Genomic DNA, 12,096 nt, shown 5'->3' with positions numbered 1-12,096 from the left:
GCAAGGTAGTAGCTTATGCTTCGAGACAGTTAAGAATACATGAGAAGAACTATCCTACACATGATTTAGAGTTGGCTGCTGTGGTTTTTGTGTTGAAAATTTGGAGGCACTATTTGTACGGTTCCAGATTTGAAGTGTTTAGTGATCATAAGAGTCTGAAATATTTATTTGATCAAAAGGAGTTGAATATGAGGCAGAGAAGGTGGCTAGAGTTGTTGAAGGATTATGATTTTGGTTTGAATTATCATCCGGGTAAAGCCAATGTGGTTGCAGATGCCTTGAGTAGGAAAACATTGCACATGTCGGCTATGATGGTAAAAGAATTTGAATTGCTAGAGCAGTTTAGAGACTTGAGTCTTGTTTGTAAATTGGCACCTCAGAGTGTGCAGTTGGGTATGTTGAAGATTAATAATGATTTCTTGAAAAGTATCAAGGAAGCGCAGGAAGTTGATGTGAAATTTGTAGACTTGATGGTTGCTAGTAATCAGACTGCAGATGGTGATTTCCAGGTTGATGATCAAGGAGTGTTGAGATTCCGAGGCAGGATTTGTATCCCTGATAATAATGAATTGAAAAAGTTGATTTTAGAAGAAAGTCACATAAGTAGCTTGAGTATCCATCCGGGAGCTACAAAGATGTATCATGACTTGAAGAAACTGTTTTGGTGGTCTGGATTGAAGCGTGATGTCGCACAATTTGTTTATGCTTGTTTAACTTGTCAGAAATCGAAAGTTGAACATCAGAAGCCTGCTGGTTTGTTGACACCATTAGATGTGCCGGAATGGAAATGGGATAGCATATCCATGGACTTTGTGACGAGTTTACCAAACACTCAAAGAGGGCATGATGCCATTTGGGTTGTTGTTGATAGATTGACGAAGTCGGCACACTTTATTCCGATTAATATCACCTATTCAGTAGCTCAGTTGGCGGAGATTTATATTCATAATATTGTGAAGTTGCATGGTGTCCCGTCGAGTATTGTGTCGGATAGAGATCCGAGGTTCACTTCGAGATTTTGGAAAAGCTTGCAAGAAGCTTTGGGCTCTCAATTGAAGTTGAGTTCAGCGTATCATCCGCAAACGGATGGTCAGTCAGAAAGAACGATTCAATCATTAGAAGACTTGTTTCAATCATTAGAAGACTTGGTCGAAGGTGTAGGACTCCTTTATGTTGGTTTGAGTCGGGTGAAAGTGTTGTGTTGGGACCTGAAATAGTTCAGCAGACCACGGAGAAGGTCAAGATGATAAGAGAGCATATGAAAGCATCGCAGAGTCGACAGAAGAGTTATCATGACAAGCGTAGGAAGGACCTTGAATTTCAAGAGGGTGACCATGTGTTCTTGAGAGTCACCCCTATGACCGGTGTGGGTCGTGCATTGAAGTCCAAGAAGTTGACTCCAAAGTTTATTGGTCCTTATCAGATATCTGAGAGAGTTGGCACGATGGCTTATAGAGTTGGTTTGCCACCACATCTTTCGAACTTGCATGATGTGTTTCATGTGTCGCAACTTCGGAAGTATGTAGCGGATCCTTCACATGTTATTCCTAGAGATGATGTGCAAGTTAGAGACAACCTTACGGTGGAGACTTTACCTTTGAGGATTGATGATCGCAAGGTGAAGACGTTGAGAGGCAAGGAGATACCTCTAGTGAGGGTTGTTTGGGGAGGAGCAACTGGTGAAAATCTTACTTGGGAGTTGGAAAGTAAGATGCAGGAGTCATATCCTGAGTTGTTTGCTTGAGGTAATATTTCGAGGACGAAATTCTATAAGTTGGGGAGAGTTGTAACGCCCCATTTTTATTCTATTATTTTTAGTGGATGTTTGAGTGTTTTATATAATTTTATATGATTTATTTGGTATTTGATGTGTTGTATATTATTTAAATGAATATGGCTTTATTATTTGTAGAAATAATAGGAGAAATAAAAATAGGAGTAAAATATTAATATTTTGGTTAATGGGAGTTAATTAGTAATTATGAGAGTTTAGTGGGAGTTAAATGAAAAGAAAGAAGTTATATTTTTGGGAGAAAAAGAAAGAGAAGCAGAGATAAACAGTTTCACGTACAAACAATAGAAAAACTGGTTTTTGGAGAGAAAAAGGAGAAGAACCAAGAGAAAGCTAGGAGAAGAGCTAGGAAGAGAGAATCCAATCGTTTTTGCTGTAGAATTTGCTGAGATAAGGTAAGGGTGGGATTCCTTTCAATAATCATAATATATAATTTGGAAATTGATGAATTTGTTGTTCTTGGTTTTTAGGGTTGAGAAGTTATGTTAGATGATGAATTATGATGAAACTTGTTGTTGAATTGCATGATTATATGTTGTTTTATCCCGTATGTTGTCTAATAAACCTATAAACATTGTTGCAAATCACTTTGGGGTTTGGGTGATCAGAAATTGGGTTGATGAAAATTGGAAATTAGGTTAAAGGTGGTGAATTGATGATTAGATGATGAAGAACCGTAGAATTGATGAGAGAATCATGAACACATCTTAGATATCCTATAGGAATGTTATTAGAAGTAGTTTGATGGTTAGAAACATGAGAATGGATGAAAAGTTGAGATTCTGAGAAAAAGTGATTTTTAAGTGTTTTTGAGAAATAAGTGATTCTAGGATAAGCTGTTTTGGAGATTTAAAAATATGATTTTTCAGTAAAATATGATAGGATTTGTCGAATAGAACGCGTAGGCGAAAACGGAATCGAATTCGGAGTAACGGTTAGGTTTTTACGGACGAAACGGTGAAACCGAAAAAATGGGACTGCACAGAGCTGCAGCGCAGGTGGCTACTGCCATCCCACGCCTGGGCGCAGCTTTCCACGCCTGGGCGCAGCAAGGCAGCCCCTCATGGGTGACTGCTTGTTGTGTTTTCGTTGCGTGCTGTCAGAACTTCGATTGTTGCGTTCTTGTGTCTTTTTCACCCCTTTCCGTGTTGAATTAGCTTTCGGTGTAAACATAAAAGTTGTAGATATTTGAGTTAGCTTTCTAATGGTTTTAGTTTGACATGAAAATGATTCATAGTTTTTGAGTTATGATAAAAATAGTCCAGGTGGGTCTTCAGAAAAATTTAAGAAAACTTAGCATAACTATTCCCAAGTTAGTCCAAAACTTATGGTTGGTTTCCCAACTTCAAACTTAAGTGTTAGGGACTTAGTTGAGATGTTTTATGAGTATTTGGATTATGTGATATTGATCAAAACTTAATTGCTTTTGAAGGATGTTTTGAACCTTGAGATGAATGTAATTGATTTTATTTATATGCTATGTTGTTGTCCTCCGTTGTTGACGTTGTTGTATCATCTAATGTCTAAGTTGGGGAGTGTGTCATAATTGTTGTAGGCACATATGTTGTTGTTCTCCGTTGTTGACGTTGTTGTATCATCTAATGTCGAAGTTGGGGAGTGTGTCATAATTGTTGTAGGCACATATGTCGTTGTTGTAGTCGTTGTTGGAGTTGTATGTTGATATACACAAGTTGAGTCCATTTGCATACTCACATCTGTTGGGGGCTCATGCCCTGGAATGTTTATCATTCACCCGTTGGGGGCTTATGCCCTGGAATGTTTATCATTCACCCGTTGGGGGCTTATGCCCTGGGATGCTTTAACCATCCAATTTGTTGGGGGCTTATGCCCTGGAATGCTTAGCATTCAACGCGCGTAGATTGGTACCACCTGCATGATGCATTAGTTGTTGTTGTCGTAGCATTGTCGAGTTGTTGTTGTCGTTGTAGCATTGTCGAGTTGTTGTCGTTGTCGCATTGTCGAGTTGTCGGTGTCGTTGTGGATAACGTTGTTGTTGTTGTTGTTGTTGATGTACCTTGTTGCTGAAAATAATTATGTCGTTGCTTATGTGTTTATTCATATACATTATTAATGATGCCTGTTGTGATATGCTTTGTTGTTTTCATTAATTTGTTGAATTATATATTATTATTATTGGATAAGTTTCTCACCCCTTCTGCGTATATGTTGCCTCGACCGTGGGTAATGTGCAGGTACTGATGACTTGTAGGTTTGGTCGGCTCAGTGTCTAGGGCTCTGATACATACTAGGATGGGGAAATCGTTGCGAATGTCTTCTCATTTCTTTTATGTATCACATATTTTGGAAAAGACTTGCTATTAGAGTTTATCGTTGTTGAAAATAAAGTTGAATTATGTTGGGGCCTTTGTGCCAAGATTTTCATTGATGTTGAATTTTGGTTGAAATTATATTTTTAAAGAATTATTCCGCTGCAGTTTATTAAGATATTCTAAATGTTGGATTTAAATAAATAGATATTTTCTATTTATGAAATTTTGAAAAGTAGTGTGACACTCCGTTGTGTGATTACTCTGATTTAATAATTAATATTACGTTGTTGGGAGAACGGGGTGTTACAAATGTTGGTAGACTTAAACTATTACTCCCTTCGTCCCATAATAAGTGAGTTATTTGTAAAAAATATTGTCCCAAAAAAATTGACCTATGTCATTTTTCAATACAATATTAATTACTTTTTTTCAATTATAACTCTAATTAATACTATTTTCATCATTCCCAATTCAATATATTCTACTTTGCATTTATGACGTAGAAAAATACACAAATACTTAACAATACACTCAACTATTTTTCTCTCTATTTCACTTATACATTTTTTCTTAATACATGTGAAATGAACAAAATGCTCAATTAAAATGGGACGGAGGAAGTATGTTCCACTATTAACTTCAACATGTTTTTGTAGGGGGGATTTCAACATGATATGTTGTTGTTGTTCCATAGTTCAAGAACATTGCTCTTCTCGTTTTCCTCTGCCAAATTAAATTGATGTACATAGTCTTTCTTTGTGTAAGTTTATGCGACAAAAGAAAAATTTGTATGCATAATAAGACTAGTTTTTTAATATTCCATCTCTTGCACATGGTTGTAATATGATTTGAATGTTTCCATAAAGTTTGCATTACAATCTTCGTAGTGGTGTGAGTATTATTTATTTTTATTATTTATTTCGTTAAAGTGGTGTGACTATCATTTATCCCTTTTAAATTTGATTTTAGAAGAATTATTGAAGAGTTAAATTAAAACAAGTCGTAAACTATGCTTGAGTTAACCTTAAGTTTGGATTGTCCCTGTGTGGCATCTCTAAAACACCTCTTCTTTTTATTTTGACAATTTTCCATCTTTCAATTTTATTATAGTTCAAATCCAATTTTATTGATTTTTAATATAGGTGAGCGACACATTATTTGTGTCATAAGTGATCTTTTTATCTACTCTCTGTATTTTATATTCATTTGACAAAGAAATAAGTGTAAAAATATTTTAATACTCATTTTAAAATCAACGAATAATTCAAGAAAACTATCAAATTTTTATTTTAAAGGAAACCTAACAAGTTTGCTACTTTTTATAATCAAACTCAAGCAATGCACGGGTTATATACCTAATAATGGATAAATGAGAGATGGCATAACAAGTCTATATTATTTTATACGAGGAGGATCTACCAACTTCAAAAGTAATTTTAAAGAGTTCCCCTCAAAATAAAAAAAAGTAATTTAAAGAGTTACTCTATCTCCTCACCCTTCATTTATTTAATTTAATGAACTAAATATATGTCTTATTAATAATCAATTTGTCGGATTCAATCAATACTTATTTTTTATAAACACAATTAATTATTGGGAAGTTTAATTCTTTTGCCATGGATACAAACAAAACGTTGAATCTAGATAGTGAGAAGATCAATATGAGAATTTTAGTTTGGAATCTAGATATGAGATTGCGCCGTCTTAAGCTCTGTTCTCGGATAAGACATTGGCACCGCCTATGAGAATTGTTTGCGATTCCTTATCGATTTTCTCAAATCCACCACCATAAATGTTTTTCACAAATGTAACTGTCACAATTACGACTTTCCGATGGCCAGTTTTCGGTCTACTCGTGCTAGAGACAACTCAAGCACCACCACAACTCTTAGTTCTGCGGTACAAATTCTTCAATATCGCTCTTATCCGATTCTTTCTCCTGTGACCAAAGGCAAAGCTTCGCAATGCACTTCCAGTTTCAGACTGGACTTCGGCTCAATCCACTACGCGTTTTGAGTCTTTTTAGTAAGAAATCATGTAAATTGGCAAAACAAGACATCACATGAAGAATTAAGAATATGAAGATTAAAGATCAATGATTCTTGAAGGCAATACAAAGTGAAGAAAATTTATTTCAAGTTCCAAGGCATTGCAAGACGGAAGAACGCTCGAAAAAAGAACGGAAACGACAAAATCTGCACAGAAACTACAAAATTGCATGAGGAAGCCCTGGCTACAATCTCATGCACCCATGTCCCTCACTCTATGCGCCATGCGCATGAGCACAACCAGGGAGTGCCGTTTTGCTTGTTTTCCAAGTCGTTTTAGTTGGAAAACCATAGTTTTCTTCTCTTAACCCTTATGTAATGATGCATTATAAATAGAGACCCTTGCACACTCTTTTATTCATTCAGAATGTTAGCGGTACAAAGCAAGGGTCAAGCACCAGAGCTTCAAGGTAGATGATCTAAATACCTAAACAGCTACACATATTTCATTTCTTTTAATTAAGCTTCCTTTTTAGTTCACTTGTAGAGCATTTACAAAAATATAATATAAATGGAGGGTAGTTTGTTTAAGGTTGTGTTTATTTTACTTGTTTTTGGTATTGGGAACACATTAGTGCATGGACAACGATAAGGGACACATGTAGGATTCTATTCAAGTACATGTTCTCAAGCAGAATCTATTGTTAAGTCCACAGTGTTACATCCCACATTAAGTCGGATTCTTCTTTAGCTCCTGGTTTACTTAGGATGCACTTCCATGATTGTTTTGTCCAAGGTTGTGACGCTTCTGTTCTCGTTGCCAGCTTAGGCACCGAGTAAACAGCATTTCCAAACCTTGGTTTAAGTGGTTTTGAAGTTATTGATGATGCTAAGACAAAACTCGAGGCTGCATGCCCCGGTGTTGTCTCTTGTGCAGATATCGTTACCCTTGCTGCTAGTGATTCTGTTGTTCTGGTAGTTAACAAACTTAACTGTATGTTGAGTATTTCACTTTAATAGTGATAAATTGCTGAACAAACGATAGTTAGAAATTAGAACAGATACTACTAGAAAATGTTGTACTAGTGACAACAATATTAAAAATCATTTCCAATTAAGCCACCAACTATTAGAAACGTCAAAGTTATATATCAATTATTTTTTCTATTTTTAGCCACCATTAATTAGAAACGTTAAAAAACCATTTCCAATTCTTCAATCTGATCAAGCACTATGGAATGATGCTTCCACTAAGACATTTGTGCAAAGATACTTGGGTTTAAGAGGGTTGCTTGGATTAACATTAAATGTTGAATTTGGAAAATCAATGGTAAAGATGAGCAACATTGGAGTGAAGACCGGTGTTGATGGTGAAATTCGCAAGATATGTTCTGCTTTCAACTAAATTCAAAAGTGGTTTTATTTGATTAGTTTGTATTGTTGGCATATTTGCCATTATGTGTATAATATTTACTTTTAGTCTTTTCTTTCTTCTTCTTCTTGATCGGATGAAATATGTTGAAAGTGTAAAATTATTATTTGAGGATAAAGTGATACATATAAAAGTGCTCTGAACAACAAGTCCTTTTTATCTGGCTTCTTTACATAACTCAGTAATACAACAGACTAGATTTTGTTGGAACAAAATGTGTTTAACAATGAACCTTAAAGGGTTTTGATGATAACAAGGTATTAAAAATTGTAAATTGGACTAGCTAATATTTGTTCAAGTGTACAGGACCATAATTATAAAGTTACATCATCATTGGTTCTGAATGAGCAAATAAAGAGCTATGGAAACAACAAAAATTTGAAGCTTGGACGCTCCTGAAGGCAACTTGCTCCTGAAGAAAAAGCGCTCCTGAAGACAAGCTGCTCCTGAAGAAATAGCGCTCCTGAAGTAAGCTGCTCCTGAAGAATAGTGCTCCTGAAGACAAGAGGTCCAGAAGCCACATCATCAGAAGCTGCATCATCAGAAGCTGCAGAAGTCATCTCATCAGAAGCTGCATCATCAGAAGCTGCATCATCAGAAGCTGCATCATCAGAAGCTGCCTCATCAGAAGCCATTTCACCAGAAGCTGAATATCAACTGGATTTGCAAAGAATCAAGAATTGAAGAATCATCAATGCAAAAGCTGTCTATTGGATTCGAAAACACAAACAAAGGATTAGTGGAGTTTGCAACGGTCATTTCAAAGGTGTTTGAAGGCGTGTGTTTGCAATTTGGACGAAAGCGTTGACATTGTACTTTGTACGAATTGTACAACCACGTTCTCCACTACTCTGTTTTGTGTCCGCGCTACAGGACAAGAAAACAGCTCCAGAATACGATTTCGCCTGCATAGATGTTCCTTTGGATAAGGAATGGATTTCAAATTTGTTCTTCATAGGACAACAACCAAATCAGGCAAAAGATCATTGGTGAAAGATCAAGCTTCAACAACGACTCTTTGGTGTGCTGGCAATTTCACAACGTCTCTTTCACACCTCTATATAAAGGAGTGAAGACCTAGAGAATTGGTAATGCATGAACTCTGAACGAAAGACTCACAAAGATTTTCACAAGTACCAAACCTCTGCTGAAATTGTTCTGCATTCACTTAGAATTTCTGTGTCTCAAAGTCATATCTTAGAAATTCTTAAGTCCATTGAGTCTGTATCTGATTTGTATTGTGAGCACCTCTGATTGTATATCAAGTGTTCAACCTTAAACAATTTTCTGTGTAATTTTGTTTAGCTAGGAAGTCTCTTGCATTTGTGCTTGAGCAGGAAGTCTCTTGATTGTGTTCTTGAGCAAAGGAAGTCTCTTGCTTGTGTGCTTGAGCAAAGGAAGTCTCTTGCTTGTGTGCTTGAGCATTTGTAATCAGATATTACTCATAGTGAAATCTCCTTGGAAGTGCAAGGGGGACTGGACTACTTCCGGATTGTGGAAGGAACCAGTATAATTGCTTTGTGTCGTTCTTCTTCTCTCTCTCTGTTTTTTTCCGCTGCATTTAGATTCTGATCATCACTTCAGAAGCTGTCTCACTTAGCTTCTGATCAGGGTATTCAGTTGTTTAGAGAAACGAAGAATTTTTCAAAACACAATTCAACCCCCCCTTCTTGTGTTTTTCTCACCTTCAATTGGTATCTAGAGCCTTGGTCTGTTGTGTAACACTTAACCGTGCAACAGTCAAAGATCTGAGAAAAACATGACTACTCCTCCTCCTAATGGTTCTGGTTCTAGTGATACTAGCTATAAAAATGTCTCACATGATTATAGTGATAGTAAGAAAACCAGTGTTGGAAAAGTTCCAAAGTTCAATGGAGATGCTGAAGAGTTCTCTTGGTGGAAGACCAACTTTTACAGTTACATCATGAGCCTTGATGAAGAATTATGGGATATTCTGGAAGATGGTGTTGGTGATTTAGTCCTTGATGAAGAAGGAGCTGCTGTGGATAGAAAGAAACATACTCCAGAACTGAGGAAACTTTACAAGAAGCATCATATTATCAGAGGAGCTCTTGTCACTGCCATACCCAAAGCAGAGTACATGAAGATGAGTGACAAATCCACTGCTAAAGCTATGTTTGCTTCTCTCTGTTCAAATTATGAAGGGAGCAAGAAGGTCAAAGAAGCAAAGGCTCTCCTGCTTGTACATCAGTATGAGTTATTCAAGATGAAGGATGATGAAACTATTGAGGAGATGTACTCAAGGTTTCAAACCTTAGTTTCTGGGCTACAGATTCTAAAGAAGAGCTATGTTGCTTCTGATCATGTAAGCAAGATTCTCAGAAGCTTACCTGCCAGATGGAGACCAAAAGTGACTGCCATTGAGGAAGCTAAAGATTTAAACACTTTAAGTGTCGAAGATCTTGTTAGTTCTCTCAAAGTTCATGAGTTAAGTCTTAATGAACATGAGTCTACTAAGAAGAGTAAATCAATAGCTCTTCCATCCAAAGGCAAGTCATCAAAAGCTCTCAAAGTGGTTGAATCTGAAGAGGAAGAACAGTCAAGTTCAGATTCTGAACCAGATGCTGCAGAAATGGCCATGCTCTCAAACAGACTTCAATATCTGGCCAAGAAGAACAGAAAGTTTCTCTCCAGAAGGGGTAACTCCAGAAGCTCAAGGAAAGAAGATCAGAAGGGATGCTTCAACTGTAAGAAGCCAGGTCACTTCATTGCTGAATGCCCTGATCTTCAAAGAGAAAAGTCAAAGGACAAATCAAAGAGGTCTACATTCAAACCAAGCAAATTCAAGAAGCAGATTAAGCAGAGTTTAATGGCAACCTGGGATGATTTGGGTAGTGAATCTGGATCTGATAAAGAGGAAGCTGATGAAGATGCAAAGGTAGCTGTTGGGTTGGTAGCAACAGCAACTTCAGAAGCTGGATCAGATTCAGACTCAGAAGATGAAAATGAGGTATATTCCAAAATTCCCAGAGATGAACTTGTTGAGTCACTTAAAGAACTTCTTACACATTTTGAAGTAAGAACCAATGAGTTGAAGGATTTAAAAGAAAAATATGCTGATTTGGTACAACAGCAAAAATCAACTCTATTGGATCTGAAAGCTTCTGAACAAGGACTTAGGGGCTTTGACTTCATGTGTAAAACATATGAAGACCAGCTCAGGTTCTTATGTCAGAAGCTACAAGAAAAGTGTAATGAAAAACCTTTAAGTAATCATGAAATTGCTCTTGAAGACTTCATTATATCTGGCATTGACAGAAGCAGAGTGGCTTCTATGATTTATAGCATTTACAAGAACAATGGCAGAGGAATTGGTTTCCCAGAAGTGAAACTGGATAAAACCAATCTAAAGTCTTGTTGTGAATGCATCAAGGAGGGTCTGAAAACATTCTTTGTACCAGAAGGGGCTGAGTTGGAAACTGTTGTTCAATCAAAACCTGAAGCTTCTAGTTCTAAAGCTAAGATTACTTCAAAGCCAAAGAACTCTAAGTCAAAGGCTATGATCAAATCTGATTCCAAAACTTCAAAGGTTAGGATCCTGAAAAGATCAGAACCTATTCCTCAGAGTATGGTGAAACCAAAATCTGGGGTTCTGAAGTCTAAGTTTCAGAAGAAGACAGTTACTGCTTCTGAAGTACCAAAACCTAAGGTGATGGTTAATCAGAAGCAACCCAACTCACAGCAGAAGGTACAAGAAGTGAAGAGTAAAGCCTTAAGTACTAACCTTCCAGGACCCATAGAACAATGGGTACCTAAATCTAAAAATGTCAATGATGCAGGTATGTCTAAGAGCAGTGCCAAAGCAAAGATCATGGTACCTAGACAGCGGTTGCTCAAGACACATGACAGGAGACAAGTCCATGTTCCTCAGCCTAACAATGAAAGAGGGAGGAAATGTGAAATTTGGAGGCAACCAGTCAGGCAAGATCATAGGTACAGGAACTATTGGTAATTCCTCTACCTCAATTAATAATGTATGGTTGGTAGATGGTCTTGAACATAACCTTTTGAGCATTAGTCAATTTTGTGATAATGGTTATGATGTGCTTTTTGAAAAACCCAACTGTACAGTAATCAACAAGGAAGACAAATCCATTGTGTTCAAAGGAAAGAGAGTTGACAATGTCTATAAAATCAATTTTTCTGAACTGGCTGATCAGAAGGTGATTTGCCTACTATCAGTGAATGATAAGAAATGGATGTGGCACAGAAGGTTGGGACATGCTAACTGGAGATTAATCTCTAAGCTTAGTAAGTTACAACTTGTGAAAGGGCTACCAGACATTGACTATCATTCAGATGCACTCTGTGGTGCATGTCAGAGAGGGAAAATTGTGAAATCATCTTTTAAAACCAAAGACATTGTTTCAACCTCAAGACCTTTAGAATTACTCCATATTGATTTATTTGGACCAGTGAGTACTGCATCCTTATATGGAAGTAGATATGGATTAGTCATTGTTGATGATTACAGCAGATGGACTTGGGTGAAATTCATAAAGAGTAAAGATGTTGCGTGTGATGTATTCAGCAGCTTCTGCACTCAAATTCAATCTGAAAAGGAATCAAAAA

The 12,096-nt window shown here is 36.8% G+C and overlaps 1 protein-coding gene, 1 long non-coding RNA gene and 1 pseudogene across 3 annotated transcripts in view; all 3 read left to right on the top strand.

The window, feature by feature from the left end:
• LOC146943561 (uncharacterized) overlaps window positions 1-12,096 on the top strand; it is a 64,331-nt gene that overhangs the window by 5,660 nt on the left and 46,575 nt on the right. The window lies entirely within an intron of this gene.
• LOC146943565 (uncharacterized) lies at window positions 1,196-4,356 on the top strand. The gene is made up of 2 exons (XR_015025610.1): window positions 1,196-2,187; window positions 4,006-4,356. It is a non-coding gene; the product is annotated as an uncharacterized LOC146943565 (long non-coding RNA).
• Window positions 5,788-9,407, top strand: LOC146943564 (cationic peroxidase 2-like; annotated as a pseudogene). The gene is made up of 2 exons (XR_015027978.1): window positions 5,788-7,046; window positions 7,246-9,407. The product of XR_015027978.1 is annotated as a cationic peroxidase 2-like (transcript).

This window comes from Medicago sativa, chromosome 2, assembly GCF_051527215.1.
Source record: "Medicago sativa cultivar Bolivia chromosome 2, Bolivia_mono, whole genome shotgun sequence".
NCBI classification, from domain to species: Eukaryota; Viridiplantae; Streptophyta; class Magnoliopsida; order Fabales; family Fabaceae; genus Medicago; species Medicago sativa.
This window is presented reverse-complemented; position numbering and strand designations above follow the sequence as displayed.